Source organism: Podarcis gaigeae (genome assembly GCF_964106915.1).
Source record: "Podarcis gaigeae genome assembly, chromosome: 11".
Taxonomy (NCBI): domain Eukaryota; kingdom Metazoa; phylum Chordata; class Lepidosauria; order Squamata; family Lacertidae; genus Podarcis; species Podarcis gaigeae.
The window spans coordinates 1,053,016-1,066,758 of NC_139687.1; the positions used below are offsets into that span (position 1 = coordinate 1,053,016).

General features: G+C 42.0%; 1 protein-coding gene and 1 long non-coding RNA gene across 18 annotated transcripts in view; one reads left to right on the forward strand and one right to left on the reverse strand.

Moving 5' to 3' along the window:
- APBA1 (amyloid beta precursor protein binding family A member 1) overlaps positions 1-13,743 on the reverse strand; it is a 92,350-nt gene that overhangs the window by 37,420 nt on the left and 41,187 nt on the right. For 5 of the 17 annotated variants that reach the window (XM_083701985.1, XM_083701979.1, XM_083701973.1 and 2 more), the window contains one exon: positions 7,483-7,522. The exons of 8 other annotated variants lie outside the window; for them this stretch is intronic. The gene's annotated coding sequence lies outside the window, so the exon portion shown is untranslated. Of the gene's footprint in view, positions 1-1,327; positions 1,409-7,482; positions 7,523-11,089; positions 11,198-13,743 lie in introns of those variants that run through there. 4 more of the 17 variants (XM_083701977.1, XM_083701981.1, XM_083701987.1 and 1 more) reach the window with 4 other exon arrangements.
- On the forward strand, positions 1,481-4,314 carry LOC310826848. The gene is made up of 3 exons (XR_014556025.1): positions 1,481-1,507; positions 3,731-3,824; positions 4,129-4,314. It is a non-coding gene; the product is annotated as an uncharacterized lncRNA (long non-coding RNA).

Genomic DNA, 13,743 nt, shown 5'->3' on the forward strand with positions numbered 1-13,743 from the left:
TACAATTTTTCTTGCTCTTGCATGAGAACAATTTCCTTCATGGGGAGGGGGGGCAATATAACACATAGGCTTTCAAATATTGTATATGTATTATTGTTGTCCTTTTGATGGAGAGCAAAATCTCATCATCTGCCTTTCATTCACGATACTATTTCTAGTACATATAGTTAACGACCTCCATGTATAAAGCTCATTTACAAAAGCAGTCATGTTAACCAGGTTATAGAGAATTATTTTTGACTTTAAAGATCAAGGAATTTCATACAGCAAGTCTTCATAAAGAAAAGTCGTTACAGTGGTGCCTCGCAAGACGAAATTAATTCGTTCCGCAAGTTTTTTCGTCTTGCGAGTTTTTCGTCTTGCGAAGCACGGTTTCCCATAGGAATGCATTGAAAATCAATCAATGCGTTCCTATGGAAACCGCCTTCAGACCAGGTCCGGGGACAGTCTGTCCCCCGACCTCTTCTGAAGGCTGGGGGGGGGGGGACAAGGGCTTTTAAATCGCCCCGGGACAGCGGAGAAGTCCTCTGCTGTCCCGGGGTTTTTTAAAATGCTGGCGGGCGGCAGCGAAGGCTTCTCCGCTGTCCCGGGGCGATTTAAAAGCCCCCGGGAAGGCAGGCAGGGGGGACAAAGACTTTTGCCCCCCGCCGGCCTTCAGAAGAGGTCCTGGACCTCTTCTGAAGGACCTCTTGCTCCCCCCCGCCTGCCTTCAAAAGCCGTCCGGGATAGCGGGAAGCGCTTCCCTGCTATCCCGGACTGCTTTTAAAATGCTGGCGGTGGGGAGCAAAGCCTTTCGGCCCCCGCCGGCCTTCCTGGACCTCTTCTGAAGGCCGGAGGGGGGAAAAGGCTTTGCTCCCCACTGCCAGCATTTAAAAGAGGTCCCCGGAGATTTCCCTATGGGCTTTCTTCTTGCGAAGCAAGCCCATAGGGAAATTCGTCTTGCGAATCGCCTCCAAAACGGAAAACCCTTTCGTCTTGCGGGTTTTCCGTCTTGCGAGGCATTCGTCTTGCGGGGCACCACTGTATTAGCTGAAGTATTCCTATCCTGTCACTCTGTACAAAGATGCCCCAAGGTGGCTATTTTGGCTAAGGCTTTCAAATAATTTCTGTAGTTCACATGTATATGATTGAATAAAGGATTTCTACCAAATCCAGCATTCAAAGTGTCCATCTTAAAGACAAAATGTTATAAGCAAATAAAAACATGACAGACAAAACTAATAAATTCAGTCTTAAATGTACCATCTTCAAGTCCACAAGATGTCTATATAATGACATCTGTTTGCATATTTTAGCAAACGTAAAAAGGATTTGAAAATATGCCTACCATCTTTTTTTTCCATGTGGAATCTTTAGGATGATATATGCCGAGCAATCTCCTATGAAGCTTCTAGTGGGAGTTCTACATAACTTAAAAAAACTATGGTATTGTCAGTTTGTGACATCATTCCACATTCCACACATGTTCTATTACCATCCAGCAAAGACCAACAATAGGGCTCAAAAGGTAGGACAGACTCTCTATCTATCTATCTATCTATCTATCTATCTATCTATCTATCTATCATCTATATTGCAGTCAAAGACCAGACAGCAAAGTGAACAACAGCAACATATGCCACCTCTGCATGAAGAAGTGGATGTAATTAAAAATTCCCTATAAACTTGTTTACATTAAAAATAACACTCCTTCAGCTAAAATCTGTATTCCAGAGATTAAAATCGGTATTCATTCACTGGCCCTCACAGTCACCACAGCCTTTCTTGATAGGACAGTATAGTTTGAGGGCAAAAAGCAGACTGTTAACTTTCCTCTTTTAAACCAGGACAGTAACAAAATAAAGCTATTTGCTTCACGTCTTCTGGAGTTTCTGGGCATTTTTTCATCACAGCCTTTGTTTCCTTCCCTTCTGCTTCCATTTTTTCTCAGGCCCTGGACAAGACAAACTGAACCATCCATTTCCAATTTGCCTATGCTTAGGGAGGCACAGGCAGAAGAATGTCTCCATTCAGACGTCACACTTCCCAGGGTTCAAACCATGACTAAAATGTGCCACAAGCTCTGTCCCCTTCTCCTTTTCTCCCGCATGGATTCCCAGCATTCCTTCAGATTTGCTCTAACCCAGAGGAAGCCATTGCACCACCAGATAATGTTGAACCACAACACCCACCATCCCATCAGTCTAGCTGAAGCTTATGGGAGTCCAGTAATATCTAGAGGGCAGTATGCTGGATACCCCTCCTCTAATCATATGCAACTTTCACATCCAAATCAGACAACCTAATGTTTAGCATTCACCAGGGCTAACCATTCTTGGTTAACAGTAATCACAATTTGCTGCCATCATACTGAAGTATGGTTGAAACAAAACCAGGATAGAGAGCAGGACAGCTCTACCCACCAAGGAGTGGAGGGGAAGGGACAGAGGGGGTGGGGGATTTCTTTAATTTTTCATGGGAGCTCAGTATTGTAGCTATTGAAGCGACAGAGGGCTGCAGCTGGTCTTTCTTAAAAAAAAGATTTGCTTCAAGCTGTGACACCATGACAAAAAGTGTCAGCTGCTACAGGGCAGTGTTCCTCATTGAGCATGGAGCAATGGGAATGCTGCATCATGCTGCAGTGCCATTCCAGGGGCATTCTTTATAAAGAAATAAAAAAACCTGCCCCCTATCAAAGATATCCCCTGGGAACATGTCCTAACACTGCCATTCCTACTGGGCCATTCTCCATGAGGAATGCTGCCAGGCAACTGCTGAGTACAGAAGATACAGCAAAGCTTGTTAAAAACAATTCAGGAGAGACCAGCTACAACCTTTTGCTGCCTCATATCTGCAGTGGTAACTCTCTGCCTTCAGCACATTAAGAAACATATCCAAAGCCCTGAAGATTAAGAAACCAATCTGTGGGGCTTCCTTGGCCACCGCCCCCATGCTCCCATCTTTCAGCTTATCACTGCAAGTGAATATTTCATCTTACCTCCAAGGTAAGCTGAAGCTCTTCATGATGTCAGACAAAAGCCTTTTCCAGCTTTCCAGCTGGAAACGCCAAAGATTGAACTTTTGAATTGAAAAAAAATCACAAGCTGTCCCACTGAGCCTCAGCCCTTTCCCTGTGGATGAGGCAGTGGGCTTAAGATACAGCTGTGACCAATGGCCAAAATTCAGTTACCATAAAGCTAGGATAAACTTTAAAAAGAACAATTTTAAAATATATGCACTGTCACACTACATAATTTAATCAATATATTGCCTGTCTTTTAAGTAACTGAATTATACATTTGCTAATTGCCAAGGTTTCAAGGGCTCGTTTGTGATACTGAAGGAACTGCAAAGTAACATACAATTTAATAACTAAAAATTGCATGGGGCAAGTTAGTTGTGACTTCAGTGAGTCTTGCTGGTGCACCGTTAATTTCCTGTTTTAGTAACACACACCAAACACTAGGCCTAAAGCCACAGGAGAACCAAAGATATGAAAAAGAGATGGATGCAACCCAGCCCTGGGATTTCTTTCAGGGAGCGATGGCGCACCTTGGCAGGTGGATGAAGTAGTGTAAAAAGAGCTCTCTAAACTCTGGGAAAGAGCAGTAAAACGAAAAATGCAATTCAGTGTAAATGAATGTTGAATACACAACAAATTCTAGCTTTTTTGCTATCTGTACACATCTTTTATGTCAGCATATGTACATTTCTTTCAAAACATCCATTTGTCCCTTTCACTTGTTTTTAGGACGTACATGCTAAACAAAACTACCATGTGAAATGGCCCTTCATGAAAACATGTCTTTTTGACACTCCTTTCAATAATAGCAATTCAATCAGAAGTAAGAATACTTTAGACGCTGTTAATAATTAGAAGGTAGATAAACATTCACAAACAGTAATTTATGACCACTGTGCTCTCCTGCCAAATGGTGGACAGAAATCTTAACCACACTTTGGCATCTGATCAGAAATCCAGAGCAACAGTCCAAGGGTGGCAGGTTGTGAAGCACTACAGGAGATCTACAGGTAGAGAGAGGGTGGTATACAAATTTAATAAATAAATAAGAAAAATCTTACACATCATGTGATTCTATGCTTCTAAGTTGCATTTGGAGAACTGAATCCACCCTCTTTGCTTTTCAGAATGTTTAAAATAACGTCACTCCTGGGGGAATCACTTAGGATTTACTGGAATGTGTCCAGCAAAGTCCCACTCAGAATACTCACTGTTATCGATGGACTCTACATAGATTGGATTGGGTTTATTTTGACTATGAAGTTGTTGAATGCAACCCAGTGACAACAAGGAAATAAATTTTACCATTCAAATTTTGTATCTTTCATATTTCAAACAATATTTCAAATGTGAGTTAAGTCATCATAAGTAGTCTAATATCTGTTGAAAAAAATAAAAGCAAGCATGCAAAAGCCGTAAGAACATGCATCATGCATCACGGTGACAAAAGCTGCTACAACTTTTTGTATGGTCAAAAGCAGACCATTTTGAAAATTAAAAATACCTTTAAAATGTTAACATTGCTGTGAATGTTTACATTAAAAACAACAGCCCCAAAGGGCAGCAACATTAATGCTGATGTTCTGATTATTAATTTTAGAATTAGGTTGCTAATATATTATTTGAGGGGAGATGTGATGGATTAGGGATCAGCACATTCTTCTCTTTCCCTTGCTCCCTTATCCCTCAGACAAAAGAGAGAGCACCTCCCTGTTGCTAGGTTTAAAGGATTTGACATTTGTTTGAAAATAATGCTGTCAAGAGGCAGGAGTTAATCCCAACAGCTTCTTCCAGTTCCAGCTGCCAGCATTCCTCAGAGGCCCAAGAATACTTCATCCACAAATAGTATTAAAAGGGAATGATGTTACTCCTTGGAGAGAATGAAGGTGAAAACTTTCACTGCCGTAAATGTTGAGTTATAAGCAACATTCTCAGCAGCATCCAGAATCTACTAAATATTCTGTACCTTTTAATACTATCCCCCGACCCACCACAATTTCTCCATTAATTGGAGCAAGCGTGTTTTCTCCTGCTCTGGAGGGTGGGACTTGAACCCATGGCTTCAAGTTGGATGGCCGTCTGTCCCCAATGCTTTAGCTAAGATTCTTTCATTGCAGGAGGTGGACCAGATGTCCCTTGCAGTCCCTCTCAACTCTACAGTTCTATGATTCTGGTACACAGCATATTCCACATGTTAAGGGTTTGGACATTACAAAAAATACTGAATACATAAAATACTTTTTTTTCTGCATTTGTCTGGAAGATGAATTTGTTTGGCTTCCCCATCTAACAACACAGGATATCATCCAACAGATTTCATCCCAGAAACAGACACTTGTGCATCAACTTTTGTGACAGCAGCTCCAGACCAGCAATGAACAGAACAGTGTTCATGGCATGCACATCTTCCATTAAGATACATCATCCACCCCTCTAGGCTGGAATAAAAAAAAAGCATCTAGGGTTGCTTCACACATTGCAAGATCTCTATGCGGAAGGTTCTCCTGTTTAGGGCTAAGTCTTGAGCTGGCATTGCAATGTCCTCTGGTGAAAGTTCAACAACACAGCTTGAGGGCTTCCTTCGAATCCTGACCAGAATGCAGCAATTCAGTGGAGCACTGCACACTGGTCTAACCATCCCTGCAAAGGAAATTAGTCCAGACTGGCTGTGGGAAGGTGGTGGAAGAGACAATTTAACAACTGTTCCAGATACTCATCCTGGGCAGGGCCGATCTCACATTCAGGAAACATAGACTAGGGAGGCTTAAGTTGCTATGAATGAGGGAGAAAGTGGCTGGTGCTTGGAAAGAAGCTGTCTGGCAACTGCTCCTTTACAAAACCCACCCTGGACCAACTAATCTACTTACTGGTTGCTAATAGACCTTCTTTTGGGAAGGTAATTAAGAAGACTGAGAAGATGATGCCCTGGTTTGGAGAATCTTAAGCTGAGATAGGAATGATGTTTTTGCTCTGCTCCTCGCCCCACCCCTGTGAAGCCCCCTTGCTCTTCTCTTCACAGCATGAGTGATCAAACCAGTAACCCTCCAATTAACCATAGTTCCCCATTCCAGGAAAGTACGGAAGCCAGTTTCAGAATAAACCACAGTCTGAAGTAGGTTTAAGATCCTTTTATGGCTTTTAAAATGTGTCCGGAGTGCGTGTTAAATTTTGTATTGTTGTTATGCATTTTGGTTTTTTATGCTGTACATCTGTGATCTTAATGAATTAATAATAATAGAATGGTTGTGGCTTATTTTGGAACAAGGAACTGTAATTTCTAAGTTCAGACAAAAGCGGTAAACTATGGTTGATCAGAGGGCAGGTGGGGGGGCGGGAGTTTCTTCATATAATTGTTCAAATATGTCCAATATGTGAAGCAATCCACATGTGCATTTCCAAAGAGCAGCAAAAGGAGCCAGAGCTTCAAAGCGCAGAACATGTTCCCATGGCGGGGCTCTTTTGCTTCTCTTGTCATTATAAAATGCATCTGGAGCTGGGCATCTTATGTTCATCTCTTGAGGACACTTTCCTTTTTCATTCAAGCAGTGGGTGGCTTTCTGTTTCTTGAATTTGCTGATCAGGGACAACTGAGCAAACATTCAGCTTGCTTTCTAAACATAGTTAAAACCCTAATGAAGAATGGCAGTCTCTGAATCTACATCTCCAAGCAGAAAGAGGAATGTGTTTTCTAAGGATGCCATGTCCGAATGAGGCCACAGCTCTTTCCTCTCCCCACCCCCACTTCAAATACAGATTGATCATGCCCTGGAGGAGGGATGTAACTGCAAATGTAAAATTATACAGAATTAAAGCTAGCTGATTAGAAAAAGGTGAACAAAATGAAAATAAACTTAAAATGTTTTAGATCTTTAAAATCTATCCAAGAAAAGAAATAGTCAGGGATGCAAGAAAGAAATGGTCAGGGACAAAGTTAAGAAAGACATTCATAGTTTTATAAAAATGGGCATTTCACCTTGTTGTGTAGGAACTAATACAAAAATGAGTTGCAATTTCAGCTAAATTGGGGAAACAGCTTGAAGCATTCGTTGTGCTGAGCTATTTCAATTGCTTTTGTTTGATTTGCTCATTGCAAGCAACTAAAAGTCTGTAAATTTTGATAATAAACCTGATTTGCAATGGGGGTTGAATAATTTCAATTGCAACTGCATATTGTGAGCTTTCTTGGGAGTACTATACCTGTAAATGTGGTATTTAAATAATTTTATAATAATAAAAAAATTACAACCAACCAAATCATGCCTTCTATACTTTTCCAAAAGCAGTAGCTAAGGGGGCTATAACAGTTGCCATATGTCCTCCTTTTCCAGGACATGCCCTCTTTTTCATGGGTATGTAAAATGAGTCTCGTCATAGCGATCCATAGTTAAAAGTAGAATTCAGCAAAGGTGTCTTTGTTTTTGCTCTTCAAAATATGGCAACCCTAGCTAGCAAAAGGTAATAGACCAGGCCTTCTCTCTTACCTTTGTAATTAGACATTTTGGGGACCAGCAGGGTTCAAAACTAAAAAAAAGAAAGAAAAAAAGTTACCGTATTTTTCGCTCGATAAGACGCACTTTTCCCCCTCCAAAAATTAAGGGGAAGTGTGTGCATCTTATGGAGCGAATGCAGGCTCCTTGGCTTCAGCGACAGCAACGCGAAGCCCTCGAAGTGCAGAGGGAACGCTCCCTCCGCGCTCCGGAGGCTTTGCGTTGCTTTCGCTGAAGCCAGGAGAGCAAGACTCTCCTGGCTTCAGCAGAGAGGGTGAGCTGCAGAGAAATAGACCATTCCTGCACTAAACGCTGGACCTGTGTAGAATGCTTCCATATATGGATGTGTTAGTGCTCCATCCATTGGTTTCCCCCCTCAATTGACAAACGTTTTTATGTTTATAGCAGAGCAAAATGTAAGAAAACATTAGAGCTGGTACATACTCAGGGCTTAACCATCAAGCCTCATGTATTTGGAATGTGAGTTGGAAAAGCTCCAGGTCCAGCGTTTAGTGCAGGCATGGTCTATTTCTCTGCGTAGACACCATCCTCCCCTTCCAAAAGATTCCTTAAAATACAACTGCATAACTGCAGAATAAACACAGCGAGAGTGGTGTAGCTATTAGTGTTTGACTAGAACCTGGCAGACCAGGGTTCAAATCTCCATGAAGCTCAACGGATGACCTTGGGCCATGAACAATCTTTCAGCCTAACCTACACCACAGGATTGTTGTGAGAGCGAAATGGATAGATAGACAACTCTCTTTCCGCAGAAGGGATTTAACATACAGGCAACTCCCCATTCATGCAAGTCACATGCAACCATGCACACACGCATCGCCAAGAACCCAGAAGTGGCACAAATAGGGGGCAGGGTGGAGGTGGAACAGGCTTACATGCGCCCCACTGACACGTGCAGTTCCTTGGAACGCAACCCCCGCATAAATGGGGAGTTGTCTATACCGCTCCTCACAATTACTATCTGTTGTGTTTCCTGTACTGCTGAGTGCCTGGTGTCCTTCTTATTGCCCCATTTAAGCACCATGCCTCTCCTGTTTGTGCTGTTTTACAGATCTCACGCACTCAAATTAAAGTGGATTCTTAATTTTACTAATACACGCTAAGTACCCCAAAGATGACAGCAGCTCCCACACCCAAAATCTTCAATTCTGATCATTGTTTCATGTGTGAACAAGAGCTCTCAGTGTGATAAGGGAATTGCAGTCATGTCTCGAGGGAATGGATATGAGAACCCAAAATGCACCTCCCTTATAAAGGAACTGGAAAGAAGACTAAGAAATGGGACATAATTTGAGAGGTGAATAAATGAAAAATACATGTATATGTAATTGTTTGGGGTTGGCTGGGAAAACAACTTTTGTGGTGCATCATAATCAACAGTGCAACAATTTCTTTTCAGAGTCTGGAAACACCACCAAAAGTTACAATGCCCAGGGATCCAAGAGCATACTTCACTCACCTAGCCAGAGTTACCAAAATTATTTTAAAACACTGCTATCTCGCCTTTCAATTGCTTCACTACAGCTCCATCAGTTCCTTGCAAGCAGGCAAATATTTCTGAAGTATGAAAATTTATTAGTATGGAGTTTTCAAATGGGGGCTGTTTGTTAACTTGCACTCCCTCTGCTGGCTATACTCTGCCACACAAATAATAAATGCTTATGTGACTTCTGTGGGCCAGTTAATTCTCTGCAAGCAGTGCAAACTATCTTACAAACATAAAGAAGAAGAGCACATGGAGGGTTTCAATTCAAAACAATCAAGAGAAGTCACAGCTTAGAGTTGCTCAAGAGTCCTAGAAGTCTGTTCCCCAATACTTTTCAATGCCCTTAATGCAAGTCTATCCAGAAAGGTCTTTTAGATTTCTTGACCTTTTCCTCTAGCAAGCAGAATGGACACAGCTAATCACATTTGTGCCTGGCTTTCACAATCTGCATTCTTTACTAGTAAGAGAAAAAAAGAAGGGGGTCATCTGATTTCCACAGCACAATCACCAAACCTTTTGTAAAATGAACAGTAGGGCTGGGCAATAGATGAATATATTGTCCAAAAACATTTTGAAGTCCATATTGTGATACAGCTTGGTTTTCGAACAGCTTAGTTCTCGAACGTTTTGGCTCCCAAACATCACAAACCTGGAAGTGACTGTTCCGGTTTGCCAACTATTTTTGGAAGCCAAACATCTGACAGGGCTTCCGCAGCTTCTGAGCTTCCTACAGCCAATCAGAAGCCGCATTTTGGTTTCTGAACGTTTTGGAAGTCGAATGGACTTCCGGAATGGATTCTGTTCGACTTCTAAGGTACGACTGTATTGGTTTCATAATTTTTGACCTGGCAATGTATCGTAAATCATGGTGTATGGGTGTGCTATGGAAAAATCACAATGTGGGAAAAACTGTGACGCCAGCCAACGCTTCTCTCAATTCCTGCAGCCCATTAACTCTGCCAGCTTAGCCGGCTCCTGCAGGAATCACAAGAGCAGGCGCCAGCAAAAATCACGATGCAGGAAAAACTGTGAAGCCAGCTAATGCCTCTCCATAGCTCCATCCTCCATCATGATATATCAAAACAAAAAAAAATCCTTCCAGTAGCACCTTAATGACCAACTAAGTTAGTTCTTGGTATGAGCTTTTGTGTGCATGCACACTTCTTCAGATACTTCATGATATATCAGTATATTGTGATGTTTAGCTGGTGATATATCACAATGTTGAAAACCAGGTATCACCCAGCCCTAATGGACAGCAAATGAAACACAGAAGTTACTTCAAATGAATATAGGTATGCTAAATATTTCATTCTTTTTGGGGGGGATATCGCAGGGGTCAGCACACCCGCACTGTGCAATGGATGAGCCTCACCCGGGGAAAACCTATGGGTGTGATACACATTTCAGAGCTAGCGTGCTTCAGAAAGGTGGACTTAAAGCAAAAAACACGAGGCAGCTGAATCTCCTTTGCTTATCATTTCCTTGGCAAGTGCCAAGCTGAAAAGACATCTTCAAGAAAAGGCTAGTAATGACAACTCTTGCAAGTCCTCAGCATTTGCCTTATCATACTGGGTGCGGATGCTAAGTTGATCTTATGCATATGGAGTTGGCTGTGTTTAGGCATGGATTTAGCTATTTTCAGGAGAAGCAAATATCTCCTTTTACAGGACAGGGTACTGTCAAGGTTCAGGGAATCCTATTCCTCCCCTAGTAGCAGCCAAAGAAGCAGATAACACAAAGAGTCCTTGCCACATAATTTATTCAATATTCACACAGAGAGACAAAGGAATGTAGTCCTTATTCAATACAGTGGTACCTTGGTTCTCAAACTTAATCTGTTCCAGAAGTCTGTTTGAAAACCAAAGCGTTCCAAAATCAAGACATGCTTTCCCATAGAAAGTAATGCAAAACAGATTAATCCGTTCCAGACTTTTAAAAACAACCCCTAAAATAGTAAAATTTAACATGAATTTTACTATCTAATGAGACCATTGATCCATAAAATGAAAGCAATAATCAATGTACTGCACAGTACTTTAAAATAAATAAAATATTATTGTAGATGATAAAAAAAGTTTTTAAAAATCTTACCTGCACTGATGATAGTCATTGTTTGGATGGGGGGCTTTTATCCATTTCTGCAATCAATCAATCCATCCATCCATCCATCCATCCATCCATCCATCCATCCAAAAGTAGCTGAACTGGGATCCACACAGTCACAAAAACAAATTAACGGAAAAAGCGTTTTTAAAAAAACGCAAAATAAAAAGCAAAAACAAAAGCACCAGATATAAGCTTGAAATATCACCTCAGAACACTGCAGTCAGAAACGGAAGGTCTGAATTACTATGGGGGGGGGGGACGCAAATTAGCAGCGCAACAGGAAACATGGAAACAGAGCACATTCAGCTTCCGAAGCAAAGTTAAAAAACCGGAACATCTACTTCCGGTTTTGCAGCATTTGGGTTCCAAGTTGTTCGTGAACTAGCTGTTCGAAAACCGAGGTACTGTTGCAATGGCGTTGTTCCGAGTAAAGCCCAACCCTCTCCGTCTCTCTTATCCTATGCCAGGTATGTCCAACTCCCAAGACACCGTGATCTACTCCTGGTATAAAAAAACTGGCAGTGATCTACCCACTGACATTGGAGGGAGGAGGAGCATGTGTGAGATGGGTGGATTGCCCAGAGTTGTTGAGCTTTTTAGGGGGAGTATTGCAAAGAGTTTTTTTAGCTCTTCCCCGGTAACTTTTTGTACAAAAAAAGTGATCTACCAGGATCAGCCAGGGATCTACCAGTAGATCACAATCTACTGGTTGGACATCCCTGTCCTATAAGTTAAACTTGGAAAATTTAAATATTGTGGAAAAGTTCATTTATTTCAGTAATTCAACTTAAAAGGTGAAACTAAGATATGAGATAGACTCATGGAATGCAAAGTGAGATATGTCAAGCCTTTATTTGTTATAATTTAATATTCTAATATTTGATGTATCACAGTATTTTAATATTCTTTTGGAAGCCGCCCAGAGTGGCTGGGGAAGCCCAGCCAGATGGGCGGGGTATAAATAAATTATTATTATTATTATTATGGCATACAGCTGATGAATACCCCAAATTAACAATCTCAGAAAATTAGAATATTAAATGAAATCAGCAAAACAAGGATTGAAAATAGAGCAATATTGGACCTCTGAGAAGTAGAAGCATGCATATGTACTCAGTACTTGGTTTGGGCCCCTTCTGCATCAATTACTGCCTCAATGTGGCATGGATGCGATCAGCTTGTGGCACTGCGGAGGTGTTATGTAAGACCAGGATGCTTCAATAGCAGCTTTCAGCTTTTCTGCATTGCTCGGTCTCATGTCTCTCATCTTTCTCTTGGCGATGCCCCATAGATTCTCTATGGGGTTCAGGTCAGGCGAGTTTGCTGGCCAATCAAGCACAGTAATCTTACAGGCATTGAACCAGGTTTTGGTACTTTTGGCAGTGTGGGCAGGTGCCAAGTCCTGCTGGAAAATGAAGTCAGCATCCCCATAAAGCTCGTCTGCAGAAGGAAGCACGAAGTGCTCCAAAATCTCCTGGTAGACGGCTGTGTTGACCCTGGACTTAGAATCATAGAATTGTAGAGTTGGAAGGGACCCTGAGGATCATCTAGCTTGTTCCATCGTCCATGTGAGATTCCTTTAGATATTTGAAGACAGTTATAATACAGAATCATAGAGTTGGAAGGGACCCTGAGGATCATCTAGTCCAACCCCCTGCAATGCAGGAATATGCAGCTGTCCCGCATGGGGATTGAACTTGCAACCTTGGTATGAGTTCTCAGCACCACGCTCTAACCAGCTGAGCTATCCAGGAAGTGACTTAATGAAGTACAGTGGACCAACACCAGGTGATGACATGGCTCCCCAAATCAACACAGACTGTGGAAACTTCACACTGGACTTCAAGCATCTGGCATTGTGTGCCTCTCCATTCTTCCTCTAGACCTTGGGTCCTTGGTTTCCAAATGAGATGCAAAAGTTGCTCTCATCAGAAAAGAGGACTTGGGACCACTGAGCAATAGATCACTTCTTTTTTTCTTTAGCCCAGGTAGGACACTCCTGACATTGTTTCTTGTTCAGGAGTGGCTTGACAAGAGGAATACAACATTTGAAGCCCATCTCCAGGATCTGTCTGTGTGTGGTGGCTCTTGATGCGCTAACTCCAGCCTCAGTCCACTCCTTGTGAAAGTCCCCAACATGTTTGAATGGTCTTTTCCTGACAAGCCTCTCCAGGCTGCGGTCATCCCTGCTGCTTGTGCACCTTTTTCTTCCACACTTTCCCCTTCCGTATAACTTTTCATTAATGTGCTTCGATACAGCACTTTGGGAACATCCAACTTCTTCTGCAATTACCTTTTGAGGCTTTCCCTCCTTATGGAGGGTCTCAATGATGGCTTTCTGCACAACTGTCAGGTCAGCATGACTGTGCTTCCTACTGAACCAGAGTGAGAGACCATTTAAAGGCTCAGGATCCCATTGCAGGTGTTATGGATTGAATGGCTACTGCACCTTTTCACAATATTCTAATTTTCTGAGATTGTTAATTTGGGGTTTTCATCAGCTGTACACCATAAGCATCACAGTTATAACAAACTTTGTGGAAAGCATGGCCTCCATGGGGCTGTCCCTGAATAAGTCTGGCCCAACTCATAGCCATGGACATGCCTTAGACTTGGTGTTTACCAACTACGGATGTTGG